The sequence below is a fragment of the Psittacula echo genome (assembly GCF_963264785.1).
Source record: "Psittacula echo genome assembly, chromosome: 6".
Taxonomy (NCBI): Eukaryota; Metazoa; Chordata; class Aves; order Psittaciformes; family Psittacidae; genus Psittacula; species Psittacula echo.
Genome location: NC_137743.1, coordinates 78,124,038 through 78,130,489, shown reverse-complemented (window position 1 = coordinate 78,130,489; position 6,452 = coordinate 78,124,038).

Genomic DNA, 6,452 nt, shown 5'->3' with positions numbered 1-6,452 from the left:
CTTGTGCATTCTACATAGCAATAAACCAGGGACTAAATTATAATCCTGACATTGACATAAACAGCAAGAACTGAGCAGATCAATTTACCACCGTCCCCTATTTAACCTACGTATGGTTCCAACAGCCAGTTTGGGGATTAATTACTTATGATTTACTACCTTCTGCATACTATAACCACACATTATTACTGTAATGAAACTTCTTTTGCAGATTGTTACTGTAAGAAAATGTGGCTTGCTTTTCCTTCTTAACCATGCAGTAGTGCTAGAAAACTCTAGTTCTCCTAGTCTAGAAAGTGAAAAAGCAAAGAAACACTTACTCCACCTGTAACAACTAAGAAACAAGTTCCAAAGAGATATTGTTACACACTGCACTTTCTCTACTCTGAAGGAGTACACACCCAACTCCTTTACCAGCAAACAGCAGGAGACCAATCCACCTCATTGTGTTACATACAAGAGCACGATTTCATAAGAACAAAAGAAGTTCTTCCACATACTCACCTTTCTTAATGTAACAAGCATTTGAAATAAATTGTTTTTTCTTGTGTCTACTTCTTTGCATGTTCTTTCCTGGGCTTATACAGATGGAGACAGCTCACAGAGCTAGAGGGACCTTTGATCTGACTTCATGCAGCCACTTCTGTTATCTTATATTCTAACCTACTTTTTACATACACACACAGAGTGCCACGTATCAGAACAGAATATTCATTGTACCAATTTGGTCCTGTAATTCAGATATAAGTATACTGACATAGTTTTGCGACTGAGATAACATTATTGACCCATTTTTGGTGCATTACAAGGAAGAGCCATATCCATATAACATACGCATAGACCACACTAGAAAAATCTACCATATTCCTCAAGTACCTATTCTCAGCTTCCATATCAATGGCTGAAATTCATCATCTCCCTGATAATCACTTTTCAACATTTCCTTGAGGATGGAAATCAGCTAAGAAGGCTAAGATGACACAAAAAGTGGAAAAACAGTTGCCAGAGAGAACTTTCGTCCTTTTGTACTAGAACAATTCTAGATACGTATGTTCCTTCATTACAATTCATTGCCATGCCTCTTTTTTTCATTCTGCTCTGGATACAATCAAATGTAGTCACATCTTGCTCACATTACTTGCAATTCTACCGAGAAAGGGTAGCTCCACAGTTTAATTTCCTATGCTACTACTGCTAGGCCACTCTAAATTTTCCTCCTTTATGCCCATGTAAACTGATACTGACATCACTGTCACCTTCCACCTATTGAGACTGTAAGCAAAATTTGGCAAAGATATACTCTAAATTCACTCTTCTTATTTCTGACTCCCACTGCTAACCAAGATTACTACTACTTCCATCTGCCAAGTTCCGCTGATACTTTCTTATACTTTTTACAAGGTTTTAAAAGTTTGGTGTACCAGCATTAACTGAAATTAAAATGTGTGTATGCTGACATTTTAACTTACAGGTATCAGGTTTTGGATACAGGTATACAGGTTTTGGATTGTGGGTTTTTCTCTAGACAGCTACCTTACTGTCTTGATTTCAGAAATGCTAAATACCAGTATCTTTCATTAAGGAAATGCTGGAATATTTATAAAAATGATATGTTACTCAAATGTTCAATGTTGCAAAATGATATGATTTAGCTACGCTACCTCTGACACATATGTCAATGTATGTCACTGGCACTAAGACCTCTTTTAAGCTTTCGATTTCCTTCACTACTGTTAAATTCTGAGCCATGGCCAATATTTTGCTAAATATCCATCACCTGAAATCCAGGAATTATGTAATGATGCCTCTCCCTTGTGATTATTCTTGCTCCAAATGGTGAGCTATTATATTAAAAAATCAGTACTGTGAATACTAGGAAGTCAGTCAATATTATTGCATTTCAAGTAACTGTATCAGCTACAAATAATGCTATTATCATTCGAAGCTTACAAACATTTAAATTGCTGTTTTCTTAGCTTCTAGTGGTTCTACCTTGGAAGAGAAAACCTGTATTTTCTCTCCTCACTGTCCCAGCAGCTAAATTTGCCCACTAGCAAGCAGTAAGCCCAAATGTCTGTAACAATGAGAAAGAAGGGACAAAAAAGCACTTGAGAGCAACACACTTAGAAAGCAATTTAGGTAAGATCCTAATCCACTTGGGCATCTTAGGACAAACAGCCTTACCTTCACTATTGCCTCAGAATGCTCCAAAGGCTTCAGACATTTCCCCCTTTCTCCAGCCTACTCAGACATGTTCTGGTCTGCACAAGCTCACACTTGGGCAGGTCCATTTTGTGCCGATGGGAACATGCTTTATGGGACTGTAACCTATCTCAGCTGAAATGACCAAGTCTCTGATTCTAGGAGACTTGTATTAGAGTAACACAAGCAGGCTACTACTTCCATATCTGCAGCCCATCCTGCTCAGGCCTGCCTAATCCTTCAAAGCAATCTGATCTCTGTGTTTTATCTTCAAGAAAATATCAGTTGTATATAATCTTAAACACAGTACTTACTGTCAGAGGCACTCCCAACAAGAAATAGAAGCAAGCACCTAATTATCCCTCTTCTCCAGGTTTCCCAGCTCAGCTCTCAAAAAGCAGCCTTGCTGGGTAGGCTGACTCTGAGTGTATTTGGTGCAGTTCTCTTCTACTTTTCTCATCAGACAGAAATATTAGCAGTGATTTTGCATCAAGGTGCCCTGATCCAAGGTAACACAAATAAGGCATAGGTCCATATGTGTTCACAAGCAGTTCTAAGCCACGCATAGTTCAGCTCCTTAGCGGCATCAACAGAACAGCTTCCAGTATCTGGCCACCAGGTTTCCAGCTTCATACTACAAACAAAACATTTGTGGCTGTACGACAAAGCACTTGATTTTTAAGATCCCTGAATGTTCACTGCTGAAAATGTATATCTGGAAATCCGACTCCCTATTCAAACTAGACTGTTACTATAGTAAACCTGTGTGTTGGTTATTCAAAGCATATAAGGAACTGTTGTGCCTGGTTATGAACTCTCTATAAAAAAGAAACTACATAAACAAGAGACAAAACCAAATCTTTTAGTTCTAGCTTTCTAAGTCAAACTGCCATTCGCATGAACTTCTCAACTCTCTTTAAACTCCAGCAAAGTGCATAACAAGGTATTCTGCATGAAGAAGGAAAGATTATGAGAATTAAAGGTCAGACTGTGTAACAGTCTGGAGAAACAGACTGTAGCAACAGAACACCTGGAGAAAGGCCCTTGTATTCATTGGAGTTACTTTAGTTTTACACTAAAGAGCACAGGTTGGACTTGTAAAAGTCAATTTTTAAATCCTTTTTTATTTAAATCATCAGACTTAAGAGTACACTGGGTGTATTTTACAAACAAGCTGCTTGGTTCAGCACTTTTAGAGGCTTTAAGGAAAGAAATCAAAATGTAAAAACTAATGACAGAGTGATGCGATGCACATTCTCAGCTATTTATTTTCACAACAGCCTTAAAATCTGAAAGTAATAAAATTGTTTTTAATTAGAAAATTAAGGGGTTTTTTATGCATCTGACCTATGCAAAAGTTTTGTGTAAAGGAGTTCTCAGATTGCTTTAACAGTGTATCAAAAGTAAATACTGAAAAAACTGACTGTCCTTCAAGCCCATAAAGGCACTCACAGACTTCTTGTTTTGTTTGTAGTAATGGGACTTTTAAAGTAGAATGATTAGAGGGTTTTCAAGGTTTCTTGTGCAATTGATAATCTAGATACTTAACCTAAGAAAACAAACCATTACTTTACCTAGATTCTGGTACATAGATCCAGATCCCTGGTTGTGTAAACTTGCTTTACTTTGTTCAAATCCTAATGTCTCAATCAAATTAGCAGAAGAATTACCATAAAAACCCCAACTAAAACCAACAAAAAACCAACTAACTTCAACAACTCAAATTTTCTTAGACCAGTATAAGTTACTAAAATAAAGGTTCAACTGAGAAGTTCATGTAGAGATCAATGTTACACCTCAGAATTTACTCACATGGATTCTGATGTTATATCTGAATACAAAATAACTCAGAATCAGAATTGAGATGTTCCAAAAAAACCCCACCAAAACCAAAAAGCTTTTGACCATGTTCTGCCCTTCTAGAGACCTCATCTACCTGTCTTATACCCCAGGCTCCATTCTTCTTTAACTGTCTCTGGATTCACCTAACAGCCAGCACAGTTTCAGCTCGCTCTCTTGTGGCCAACATGAGAGCTACAATTCTCCCAGCACTGATGTTCCACGGACCATCACGAGTGGTTCTTCTAAAGCATTACAAGCTTCCTCAGCTAACAGACACTTACAGCTGAACCTAGTAAATGACTCAAGTTTGAACTCATAATCAAGTTATCGTGGCTTACCAACCACGATGTTACCAAGCATCAGCTTAGCTACAGAACTGAGGACATGCAGATTTCTAGCCTCCAGCAAAGCATGGTAATTTGGCACAGTTGAGCCATAAACACATTATCAATGTACTTCTCACATCTGTAAAATGACACATTCTACAAATGTAAAATGTATTGCCAACATCTTGAAAAGAGGTTTTCAGAAGGACGGCCTAACACTTCCAGCATGCTTTCAACAATAGTCTGTCAGATCTTGGGCTTGGTTATTGAGGATACTGGCTTGGTCTTGTGTCTGCAAACAGCTGATGGCAACTTCAAATATTTTCCAGCATCAGTATCTACTTGCCTGATTTGTAACTGTTTACATTGTTTGTTGGATATTGTGTTATTTTGTATATTTTTAAAGATCACAGATGCTGAAAAGGTGAGGACTTCAAAAAATGCTGAAATATTCCTTGCTACTTTATTAACATTGTGTCAGGCATTATAAACCTCCTATAGTGTTACCCTAGAAGCAGTTCAGGTTGACCAGAGATGTACCACTAAACTACATCGCCTACTCAGTTGTCAGCCAGATCAGCTCCTGAGTCACCTCACCACCTCTCATGAAGAACAGTGCAAGCACATGGCAAATGACAGAACTACAGAAGCCCTGAAATAAGGTTGAATTAAGATGTCACAGCTCTGCCCAGGGAGATAAAAGGTGCCAACCTTTTCCTTTGTAGAGTTTTAAACACAGGAATGAAGATAATTTCAGCAATAATCACATTCCAGGAATTCATTTAATTTTAAAAACAACTTATCAAAAAGCACATTCTGTACCAGTAGAATCGGCAATTTGTGGTAAGACCAGAAGTTGAACACATTCCGCATTTGCTATTATGCCTCAAGATCATTATCATAACTCTTATGAATCAACAGATGAAACATTCTCAGGAGCAGACTGATGAATTAAACATTAACTGCATTTATTACTGAACATTGAAAGGATCATCAGTACAGAAATTATACTTTGACTACTGGGTTACTCAGTCGGCAACCTTTGTAACACAGCGGCAGCAGATAAAACACTCAGGCAGCAGAAAGTTGGGAGGTACTCAGATTAAACAAATTACTCTGCAGAACAAGAGTGTGAAACTAGAAAGCACCCTGAGCTATCAGAACTGTTGTATGTGACCCTGGCATGTCTATTTCTGACAGAATTGGAAGGACAATTTCCAGAGCCTTTCCAGCCCTTACAGTTGATCAACTTCAGTTCATCTGCTTTGGGACTGCCAGAAGCACATCTGGAAGTGAAGCACATTGGTATACTGGAAAAAGCTGGGTCAACCACCTAACCAGTCCCACCACACAATTCCACAGGCAGCCATGGTGATGCAAGGGTACAAGTAGCAGTGTGTGGTCAAAGGTGAAGGGAAGAACAAGACTGACCTTTTATGAAACTGGAGCCTCAGTTTCTCTTTGTTTTATCTTCTAAAGGCAAATAAGCATAATATCTGCAGGTTATCTGTATTGTTAAATATCCTTATAGCCAAATTGTCTTTTTTTTTTAATGTTTCTACTAAGAGCCAAATCCCTCATTCTCCCTATACCCTATGCCAAAAATTCCCATCAACATCATGGAGATTCCAAGCAAGCTCACAAATACCACAAAAATAAGGTGCAATCTTACAAGCTCTGTGTACATAACACGTATGATGATGCGAGCCACAAATCACAAAGCATCAAAGGACAACACACCCACCTCACTTATTAAAGCAGAAATACTTGAAACAATTCATGAAGATTTGCACAATATTTGCAGTGCAGTCAGTAGCACATGGACCTGTAGGATTTTGAGATTTCTATCCCAACTGAGCTACTGGTAGCAGCCTATAAGTTTGGAATGACTCTCGAGTCTTTAAAGTATTATACAATATTTAAAGACCTCACTTGGGAGTATTGTGTGCAGTTCTGGTGTCCTCAACATAAAAAGGACATGGAACTGTTGGAACAAGTCCAGAGGAGGCCACGAGGATGATCAGGAGACTGGAGCACCTCCTGTATGAAGACAGGCTGAGAAAGTTGGGGCTGTTCAGCCTG